This window comes from Hoplias malabaricus, chromosome 2 (assembly GCF_029633855.1).
Source record: "Hoplias malabaricus isolate fHopMal1 chromosome 2, fHopMal1.hap1, whole genome shotgun sequence".
In the NCBI taxonomy this organism is placed as follows: domain Eukaryota; kingdom Metazoa; phylum Chordata; class Actinopteri; order Characiformes; family Erythrinidae; genus Hoplias; species Hoplias malabaricus.
In genome coordinates, this window is record NC_089801.1 from 62,964,259 (window position 1) to 62,976,273 (window position 12,015).

At 40.1% G+C, this 12,015-nt stretch overlaps 1 long non-coding RNA gene across 1 annotated transcript; it reads right to left on the reverse strand.

Annotated features, from left to right (window-relative positions):
• Positions 1–5,824: 5,824 nt before the first annotated feature.
• LOC136686736 (uncharacterized) lies at positions 5,825–7,362 on the reverse strand. The gene is made up of 3 exons (XR_010800367.1): positions 7,153–7,362; positions 6,944–7,000; positions 5,825–6,113 (listed from the first exon to the last, which is right to left on the reverse strand). It is a non-coding gene; the product is annotated as an uncharacterized lncRNA (long non-coding RNA).
• Between the last annotated feature and the right edge of the window lie 4,653 nt (positions 7,363–12,015).

A 12,015-nucleotide genomic window follows, 5' to 3' on the forward strand; every position in this document is an offset into this window, starting at 1 on the left:
ACCTGATAACTGATCAACGGCTGGTAAACTTGATTTGGCCAAGCAAGTAGACCACCCTAGATTAAGTTCACAGATCAGAGATTATAATATAATAAACGCTCAGCATTCATCCAACCTGCCTGTCGACAACCACAGCCAGCCCAGGACAAGATATTCCAGTGTCTGCAAGTCCTGAGGAACCAACTCTTCACCACCAGGGCCCCGTTACGCCTGAAGCGCCCAGCAGATAGACCCTGAAAAACAATCCTTCAGGTCGCCCTTATCAGTGAGAGGACTGATTGCCCGGGACCTCTACCATAGACCCAGATCATTTGCTTAGAGCTGACAGCCGTGAGAAGTCACCATTGTGTACAGTAAGACTCTGTCTTCAAACGAGCTTTTAAGGTGAATGCCTTCAATCCTTTTGATTAAATTTTCCATCCCCTTTTGTCACTAATTATAATTTATCTCTTAACACAATCCACACACATTAAATTTTCATCACACATTATTGAAGGTCATATAAGGGTTTTGGTTTGCCAATTAGACCAATCAATGAAATTTTAATCATTAATTTCCATTTATGAACATTATTTTTACCCAAATAAATAACTTTTCTATATTATACGAGTGAGTGCTGTGTTCATGTGTTGAATTTGTTCATGAGAGCCAAGTGTAAATCCACGTTCTTTATCTCGGGAAACTGCATATTTATACCTAAATAAAATTATATGCATGGAGACAAGTTAAACTGTACCCACGTACAAACAAAGACCTTTTTCTTCCTGAAACTCGCACTTCCACCTTAAAAGACGCTGAGTTTCTTAATATAAAGAAAACAGATGGAACAGTTTCCCCACAATCACAGACAATATCACTGTCATGACTTTTACTGATATTTATCATTAACATTACCTCACTCCCTCTTTTAGTTTTTAGTTTTACATATGTGTGAATGATAATTGATGAAAATAAACCAGATCAGAGCACAGACCTGAGATTCAGAACTTAATGTGGAATGGGCTATTTGCAGAAGACTTGAGTAGGTGAGAAAACCAATGCTGAAACAGCAGTAAGTCCAGAGAGAGCAGAGTAACAGAGAGTAAGTCCAGAGTAACAGAGAGGCCGTCTAGGGCAAAATACACTGAAAAACCTGCACACAACACACTGAAAAATCTATACTGACTCATGCATGCTCAATATCAAAAGGGAAATAATGTTTATCGAATAACTTTACAAACACCTGGGCCTCTGAGATTTTTAAGAAATTAACATATATTTGCCCCTCTCAGTTTTTACAGTAGACCCAGTAAACCCTCAGCAGTGCTCACTGTGAACAGTAACAGTGAGTTTACTGGGTCTCCTGTATTCATGGATTCAGTCTCTAATTCACTTTAGATCAGTGTTTCAGCACCTGCTCCATCACAGACCTAAATCTGAGGGGAGGAAAGGTTTGTTAATTTCTTTTAAAACTCAGAGCTCAGATTTAACAAACATTATATCCCTCTGTGCCACTGAGCCTTCTCAGTTCTTCAGAAACTACCTTCATGTTACACAGAGATGACTTCCAGGCGCACTGTAAATCACACTCACCACTTCATAATCTCCACAAAACCAACAAAGTAACAATGACAGAAAAAAGGTCTCTCTCAATGTGTCAATGTTTTCTCTGACATTGAGAGTTTTAACTAAAGTTAGCTGCTCTGGGAGACTAAGTGAACTGACAGCTGGCAGTTTGTTGTGCAGTTAATTTCCAAATGACGTTATTCATAGCTACAGACTTCAGCCTGCTGTATGCTGTGTGCCAAAGCCTAGCATTGCCTTTAATCTTATTGTGATGGACTCATTTCATTTGCAAACTTGACTTTAAATGTTTCTTTGAAAAATAGCTCATGTCCACCTTCTTCTTTTTTGCTGCCATCTTCACTTGCTTTTGACACCCATGTGTCACCCAGGATGCACCTTACTCTTTCAGTAACACTCACTTATGACTGGAAAGACTTCCTTCCAGTTTTGGTGCTGCTAACAACCAAACATAGCTACAGAGTCTCACATGACATCAGGGAAAGGCACAGCCAATCACTCTGATCATATGTGATACAGGGAGGAAGGACTCCAGTAGAGAAAATGATTTAACCCTTTCTGCACCTCTAAGTTAATGAGACGGTGACAGATCTTTTTTTTATTTTATTTTTTTATGTTGGAGATCAAATTATTGGTGGGGACCATTAAATAAGTAAAGTTATGTAATAACATAATATTGGGACTAGGACCGCTAAGCTTCTCCTAGCGACTGCACCTCACACTGCCTCTTATGGTACTGTTCGTACTAATTCTTCCAGCAGCTGCGGGCTTTCAACCTGACCTCTCCTCTTCGCGATCATGCTGCTCCGAGCCCCTAAGTTCCAGCTTAAGCTCTCTTCACAGGCGTGGCCTTAGACCAGCCCCCCTACCCAGCACTCAGGCCGCCACCTCAAATTCAAGTCACCCTCTTACATACAGCCTTGTTGCTCTCAGCTTCTAACTTTCTACCTTGCCTCCTGGCTTGAGCTCCTTAGCAACTTTTGAATTTTTCTCTTTCAGAGTTTTCTCCCATGTGACAAACTGCCTTCTCTCTATCTCGCGTTTCCTGTGGTGCTGACCTTTTTGGGCTTCTTAATTGGCCTCATCTGTCATCTCTCTAGATCACCATTCCGTTCTCAATTCCCTCTATGCCTTTGGAAAGGCACCACCAGGGCACCCCCGCCAACGAAGCACATCTTGCTTTATTAATGCTGCCCCTCTGTAGTACTTGACTTCAAGGCTGCTACTAATCCACTTTCCACCTATTGTTGCCCGCCTCAGACCCCTCACTATTACCCAATCACCATCAATTACACTGAGACTTAGCAACACACTGTCCAGTGCATCCAGCCTGATGCACTATCATGGTGGCCCCAGATAAATGTCACTATTATTGTTACACCGTAGCTTAATGACATTTACCTGGTGATAATTTAAAATTCTATTATTAGTTGATCAATTTGATTTTATGCCGACGCGATGATCTTGTCCGTCTTAAGACCAACTCTGACTCTATCGCATTTCACAATCATCACCCCTTTACCGCTGCGGCATCTGAATACTCAAATTACCAGTCACGCTAGAATTTCCGTTATCATAATCAATAAAGGACATTAAACTTCCTCATGCTATTTCTCTACCGTCTCACACTCAGTCATGCACCAGTTTATTAAAGATAGTTCATTCAAAGACTCACTAACCCCTTTCATTCACCTACACACAATCAGGACACCAATCAAACCCTTGACCAGAGTTCCTGAACATGTCCATTCTGTAGCACTTAATGACCAGCATTCTTGTAAATTTTTGGGGGTCCGGCTTCATATGCATTCATAAGCCGCCCTGCTCTCATCCCCAAAGACGTCTGAGTTCACCTCCCAGTTTCAGCCTCTACGGGTGTGGTCTGTACTAGAAAATTGCTGGATATTTCTTGGGACACATCACTTCCATCCATGCCAAGTCTATGCCTTTTTTGCTGTTTGAAAGAAAGTGTTTCATTGTTTTACACTGTTTTAGACTGAAAACTTTATTTAAAATTTTAACTTCACATTATGATTTTGGTGAATTTTGTAATCTACATTGTTTTTTTCTTCAGTGTCAGGAAAAAAGAAAAGTGCTTGTTGATTGATTTTAAGGTCATGCTAAAATTTAAACCCATTTTAGCAGAAAGAAAAACCCAGACTCTGGTGTAGATTGTGATGTCTGTGAGACCTTTAAACATTTGGTTCAACTAAGAATCAAAGTTGATTTTATGTTTTATAAGACAAAGAAGAAGCTTGACAGTTTTTTGAATGTGTGGGACCATGATGGGGCTCTGTACACCATTCTCTGATCTGTTAAAAAAACAACTGCACTTGATTCTCTCCTCTCTCTCCTCCATCCTCGTTCAAACTAAATTGAGAAATAAATTCAGCCACCATCTTCCCCTCTCTATTAACATTGTAGAATGTGACCTAGAGGGGGCGCCAGAACATAGTCTAAGGATCTTCAACCATAAGTGAAGCCACTGTTGGAGGAGGCATGTGTCTAGATACAAACTAAAAGTCCCATATAAATAAAACTCATAAAAGTCATTGTGTGTGTTACACTTCAGACATTTTAGTGACAGACTGGAAAGCCATTTTATTTACCTACAATCTCACGCCAGAGAAAGTGATCTCTATACAAAGAACAATCAGTGTGTGAGTGTTTTCTTCATATCTGACGATGTGGTATGATTCCACTCATAGTTTCCAGGTGTATCTCGGATTTATCTGATTTCTGTCACAGCTGTTACACCACTGCTTTAACACCAGTTATCGTCATATGAAATGAAACATGTTGAGGACTCTGTTTAAAGTGAAATCTGAGCAGAAGAGAAAGATGGATGAAGAGTCAGATGAGTTACTAGAGCTCCAGATCTCAGTCAGTGATGGACCTTATGGAGCAGTGGGAGTAGAACTAAATTAGTCTAGATGGCCGTTTTAGACAAGAATAGATTACATCACCACACTGACCACAAGTTCTCATGGTAACGTTACAGATAAAGATTAGATTTTAGAGTGAGGTTATTTCTGGAATATGACCCTGGTCAGTTTTACTGTGTGTTCAGTGTTAACAGTTCTCTACAGTGTGTTCGTTTCTGCAGCCCTCCCCCTCCCCCACATTACTGACAAATCTGTGGAGCTTCTCACTTCATGATTTTAACTGAGTTCAGCTGAAGAGTCTTAGTTAAAGCAGCAATCTGCACGACTGAGACCCTCACTGTAATTATTCTTCTGTATTGTGTGTGTTGCAGGAGGTGTTGCTCAGTACTGGTGGAGTGTGTATTACAGCCCTCAATCTATCTGTGCTCTAAAGGGGTCTACAGTGACGATGGGCTGCACTTACACATATCCATGGGGTCACTCAGTCCAAAGAGCTTTCTGGACCAAACAGTGGTCTGTAAATGGTGTAGAGCCTCCTGATCTGTTAAATGACCCAGAGTACAGAGACAGGGTTCAGTTCACTGGAGATAAACAACACAACTGCGCCCTCAGACTGAGAGATGTGACAGAAAAGGACCAGAGTAAATACTACTTCAGATTTATAACAGATCAGACTAGAGGAAAGTATCAAGGTGCAGATGGAGTTGATCTCTCTGTCACAGGAAAGATCCATCAGCAGAAATAAGACACTGTACTTCATTCACTGGTGAACAGGATTCTTCTGTTCTATCAGCCTTTATCAAGGTGCTCTTCCTCACTTTCAGAGGAAACTTCCAGACTCTAATATGATCTTCCTTTAACTATCTATTTAAACGCCTTTCTGAGGAGCTAGATCTCAGCAATGTTCTCATTCTTTAATTTTTCATGTTTATTTCTATGTTGTAGAATAATTTTGACTAATATTTAAAAGTCTTTTCTTTGATTACACTGTTTTTTAGCTGCTTTTAACTGTTCCTCTTGTCTCTGTAAAACTCTCTAACTTTGAGCATTTTGTATGAAAGGTCCTCTACAAATAAACTTGCCTTGTTTTACAGATCTGCAGGTGGAGGTTCCTGAGACAGTGACAGAGGGAGATAGAGTCACTCTCACATGTAAAACCTCCTGCAGTCTGACTGACAGTCCAACATTCACCTGGTACAAAAATAGACATGGTTTATGTAACCAATTATCAGTAATATAATAGTAAGTTACAGTATGATAATGAGTTGGACCGGTAACAATCTATGACCCGAACCAGAAGACACCAAATTCTCTAGGAGCCGGTGTGTTGAGCAGCAATAAAGAATCAGACAAGGGAATGAATATTGATTAACCTCTCTTGTATTTTTCAATTAACCAAAAATATTGTTTCACAAAATAATCAATAACCAAAAGTGTGCACACACAAAATAAAATAAAGTGTCTGTTTGGGATCCCTCAGGCCTGAGAATTTGTTCCAGGTGCACCTGATATTAAATGTTCGTCTGAGTGTCTTGAGGATGTACAAGAGGGTACGTAGGTATCTCCTTGTCCGTGTCTTTTCTTCAATGTTCCTGGCTCGCCATCTAATGCATTCGGAATCACGTCCTGATTCTTGAATTTTCCCGTCCTCTCAGAAAACCGGACCTATAAACAAGGTCATATCTATTATTTCTATTCTCAGATTCATCACTAAAAGTTTAAATGTCTAATTTCTACATACTACACCCAACTTCATACATATATCTTAAATCTTATCAGATCTCACATCTTCAGTTTCAGTTGTACAACATTCAAAAATATGGGTTTCCACTCATATGAAAGGTTTCAATGTTACTCACAGTGAGATACTTAACATTCTGAGTTGCTTCCAGAGGTATCAAAGACGTGTGCTTAATTAATTACTCCTCATACACCAGGGGTGGGCAATCTTATCCGCAAAGGGCCGGTGTAGCTGCTGGTTTTTGTTCCAACCAACCAGGAGGTCACATGATCATTTGTTTTACTCAAGCCAACTAATTAAAGGAGTGAAATCAGGTGTGCTTGAGCCTGAATGGACTTAAATCCAGCAGCCACACCGGCCCTTTGCGGATAAGATTGCCCACCCCTGTCATACACTATAGGCCTCCTAGTGTGAAGAAGACTGCGCCAAAAATTACCCTCTTAATTCCTTAAATTCACCATTGGAATTAATGTATTTCTGCAGTTACAAGTACAATAGAATGTAGTTTTACACTCATCATATGAATTATCAAATCATTATTATTCCCTTTCTTTCCTTAAATGGGCAACAGAAAATAAAACCGTTCCTCTTATACACTGATATAAAATAATAAATACAATATACATGTTCCAAACTTTGCACAATTACTCACTTCTATGCATTCGCAGACTTCAGAAATACCCCAGCTTTTGATAGCACACTAGACGTAAGATAAATTTAGCCCCAGGGCATCAAAGAGAGACATGTTTCTCACCGTTGCTCCGTATTTCAAAACTGCGCCCGCCGTCCTCGGCTTGAAGCGGCCCCGAAACTGGAAGGAAAGTGATTAGCCGATGATACACCAAACTAGCATTAGCATTGGGTGACAACGATAAATATTAACAAGCACTCTTTTATCTGATACAACGCGTTGTCGTTATTCAATTACTCGGCTTCTGACTCCTAATAGGAAAGTTCACCTACTCTTTTCCGTGCCGTGGTGTAACGCCGACTTTTCTCGGGGTTTTTTTTTCTCTTCTTTCTTCTGTTTAGCATGAAGCTGCCCTCATTCTCGTGACCGAGGTCCAGAGCAAAACCCGGGAGAAACTACGCACTTCCCTACACCTCCAACCGATAGGCTGAACGTCACCTGAACAGCTCCTGATTGTCTGCTGAACCCCAGGCACCACCCACGCGGAGCCAAGCGAACTGAGCAAATGCAAATTAGTTACAATAAAAAAATCTGAAACCCTGCCGATGTAGCAATTAAAGTAAAATACATATTTATATATTCCCAATATTTGTCTTAACTGAGTATGGTTTCGTTTATTTATTCATTTTTTTTGTTTTTATTTTATTTATTTTTATTTTTTTCTTTCACCTGGCTACATCTATCCTCCAGAACTGACCAGCTCCACCTGCAGTGGGTCAGCAGGGAGGATAAGGGCAGATATCACTGTGCTGTACAGGGTCTGAACTCTCCTGAGGTCACTCTGAATGTCAGATGTAAGTACAGACTCAGTCTCAGAAAATTAAGAAACTGAGGGTTGGTGCTGAACTGTAGCAGTAATTTCTCTTTAAACAATAATAAATCTATGAGTGAAAGACACAGTTACAGAAATTCTCCAGAGTTCACTGAAATATCTGCAGGAAGGAGCTTTAAATCTGAAAATGATGAACTCAGTCTAAACCTGTCTGAAAAACAACCAGAAGAAGAACATCTCACAAAACTTTATTTTATACTGGTCCCAATGAGCTTTAGATGAGTTTATATTATAGCTCTGTTTTTCTTTTTGTTTTTTGAAATGAATAATTCCAAACTGACAACAGTTAATGTGATAGTTATTAAACTTCTATTAGACACTTGTCATTAGTCCTGACATTTTCATCCCTGTAAAACACAATGTGTCTCTCTACCTCCAGACGGTCCAAAGAGTGTCTCAGTGTCCATCCGTCCCTCTGGTGAAACAGTGGAGGACAGTTCAGTGACTCTGACCTGCAGCAGTGATGCTAATCCACCTGTGCAGAACTACACCTGGTTTAAAGAAAGTGAAACCTCACCTGTAGGATCTGGACACAGTTACGGTGCTCTACAGAGTGGATCCTACTACTGTGTGGCTCAGAATGAGTACGGAGCTCAGACAGCAGCTGCAGTGTCTGTCGGTGTAAAAGGTATTAAATAGTTAAAAAATCATTAAAGGACATTCCTTAAAGCTAATATCTTTAAACTGCAGTGTTTATCTGCCCACAGGGTCTGGTTTGGTAGTTCTCTGTGCAGTGATTGCAGTGGTAGCTGGAGGTTTATCTCTCATCGTTGCTGTTGTATGTTTATGGTAAGTGTTTACATCTTTTCTGATCCATTCTCTGAAAATAATGCTTTGAAACTGAATATTAATGGATTATTTTACCCATGATTCACTTGGACATTTCCATTGTGTGAGTTTTCTGTTTGTATCAGTCAGAATATTCATGTTGGGTTTGTTATTATAACTCTCACTACTCTTCAGGAGAAAGAGAAGAGGAAATCCCGCTGATGAAGTAAACCTACAGCAGTTGAATCCATCACAAACTAAACATTATAAACCAGATTCATTCTAATTTAATTCAGTGAGGACTTGAACTGCTTCTGTTCTCTGACCCTCCTCTCTCCAGAAGTCTGACCCTAACACCAAGGACGACACATACACAGCTCTCCACCCCATGTCCAGGTCCTCTGATGATGTGTACCACACACTCGCAGTAAGAGTCTCTTCAGAAACACACTTCACTCAGACATTCAGATTCATGAAGAACTCCTACACACCTCAAACGTCTTCATGTCTCCTCCTCTGCTTCATTCTGTCTCTCCCTCAAACAGACTGTCCATTCCAGTCCTTCTGATAATCTGTACACAGCTCTGGATCCTCAGTCCCGCTCTCCTGAGTACGACACTCTAGCAGTGAGTCAATCCTCTTCTACTGAGGACTGTTTAGTAGCTCTTTAAGACACAGCAGAGTCTCCACTGTGGAGTCTCCTTCACCACCATCTGAACAGCTTCTCCTTCCTTTTCTGTGGAGCTTCTACTGGAATGTGTGTGTTTTCTTTGACCTTCTATCAAATTGTGTGTGTGTTTCTTTCAGATGGTTAAAAAATAATTGCATTCAACAATCACCACAGTTCCCATAAAGCACTGGTAGGAGGAGCCAGCAATGACCAACACAGAAAAACGTTACAAACAGTGAGCAGCTTTTGGGAGGATTCATTTATTAATGGACATCAACGGTCAGTTTAACACAACATCAGTTTCAGATCATCACCAACTCACCAAGAACAAACTGAAGGAAGAACTGTGTGTGTGTGTGTGTGTGTGTGTGTGTGAAGTCTTAGTCAGCCTGGTGTTTTGTCCTGTTCCTAACCTTTAGGAATCACTGTTTAATGAGGTCTGACACATCTTCAGAATCATACCCTCTCTGTATATTATACTATATTTATACTATTACACTATATTAATGTTATAATTTCTAAAACCTTTAACCTGTGGTTTGGAGAATTCATCTGTTCTCATCAAATATTTATTACTTTTACAAATATCTCATTTCTAGTTCTTCAGCTCATCTCACTCACATCTGTCATTCTTTATATCAGTGATCCCCAAACTTTTCTACCGTGCCTCCATTTTGTAGATGAGAATATTTAGACATTGACACATTTACATATCTTTTACTTCCAAGCTCCACTGGAATTTACTTATCCTTTCATACACCACTGCAACTGTAGAAAAGAACAAAAATATAGTGCTTGTGCTTAACAGTCGTTGTTAAACATATTTGAAACAGCTTCCTGAGAGAAAAAGCCCAAAACCTGCACCTTGGCTCTTCAAAAATATGACACATTTAACCCCTTCATCTCTTCTGAGATATGCCTCGTCATATTTACTTGTTTCCCCTTTGGTTTTTCATTTGCCTCGCTGCACCTCCCCCTGCAGTCGCTCCACGCCCCCACTTTGGGAACCACTGCTTTAAATGAATACTATGTCTTTGTTTGTTGGTTTGCTCTTATCCTTCATTTCATTTTTAAGTTTGATTTATTTTATGATGATAGTGTTAATACACTGAGTTATATATTTTTCTGAGCAGGTACTTGCTGAACTGCAGCATATGAAAGGTACTGTTTAAATAAAGCCATTGCAGGTGAAAAGATCTTGTCTCCTTTCAGTTTACTTTCTGTTATCTATGCTGGATATCTTTAAACACACACACACACACACACTCTCTCTCTCTCTCTTAAATCTTAACTACAAACTTAATACAAAAATACTTAGTACAAAAATACAGACTCTGAGGCACAACCCACACAGACACTCAAGTGAATTGTGATCTGGGGAATTCAGAGGCTAAGTCAGTGCCATGAACTCTCTGTCATGTTCCTCAAACCATTCCTTAGCGATGTTTGTGCTGCAGCAGGGAGCAGTGTCAATAAAGCCACTGCCATTAAGGAAGGCTACTGACAGGAAGGAGTGTGCCTGGTATTCACCAACGGTTGGCGGTACGTATCAAAGTAACATCCACATGAACACCAGGTCCAAAAGTTTTCCCAGCACAACATTGTCCAGTGTGTCACACAGACGTGTAGCGGAGTAACAGTATTTGAGTTGGTTATGTTTAATGGTGATTATCACTTATAATTATTATTATTATTATTAAAAATATTAATAATTTATTAAAGATTGAAATACTGTCAACGCTAGGGATGAGTTCTCAGGATTTTCAGACTCTTAAGGAACAAACTCCACACACTGTATTATTTCAAATAATGGAAACACTTTTTTAAAAGCAAAGATAATAGGTTGATAAACATATCACAACCATCAAAATCTCACGGAATCAACGCAGGTGAAACCAGTTCGAATTTATTAATTGCCTAGGCTATATGACTTGTGAATGATGTGTTGCTAAATGATTTAATTAGGGTATAATTTTATCAAGAGATTTAATTCGATATCAGCTCTGAAGATGAGGAATTTCTCTTACTTTTACGATTCAACCACTCGATGGGTACAGCAGCGCTTTTGAGGTGATTGGAGAGAGGTCCAGCCTGGCTCCCGCGGTTCTTTTTCGTTGGAGCGTTGATGCTGGGTTTCGTGGGAGGCGAGGCAGGCCGCTTCAGGCGCCCTCAGAGCGCAGTGACGTCAGTTTAAGGATTCCCTCTGGCTCGCTGTCCTGAGTGGGAGTCTTCCTCCAGATGAAAGGGGCGTCAGAATAAATGTTTGCTGTTTTTTTTCTCCGATCTTGAGAAGCTAATTTTTGAATAATTTGCTTTATTTGCTTTAAAATACTTATTTTACGATTTCAGCGGAGGCCCTTATTCTGGCCAAAATAAGTTTCACCTGCTTTGATCAGTCATAAAATTAAACTCGGATTGGGCTACAAACGACGAACACAAATGAGAAAAGATTACTGACAATTAATCGACATTTACTTTTTTAGTCCCTGTATTGCACTGCTAACTGACACAAGGCGTCCCTTGTAAGTTGCATTAAGGTCTTTTCTTAAAAGTCTTTGAAGAGTCGGCTTGTCGTCGTAAAGAGAAGACAAAAGAGCGTAAGAAGCGTACGAGAGGAGATAAAGGAGCGTGGAAGAAATCAAGAAGAAGTGTGCGAAGTATGATGTGTCGGTCGCGAACGAACCGTTTCAAAGAGCCGGCTCTTGTAAGTGAACGATGAGAGCCGGTTCCCGTCTAAGACCGAGCCATTTTTTTCCTAAGGCTTGTCTTTCAACCAATCAGAGAACAACAAGCAAGCTCCAGCCCTCCAACCCTCCAAGCTGAGACACTTGGTTTTTCTGAATGACAATCTGCCTTCCAAAAAAT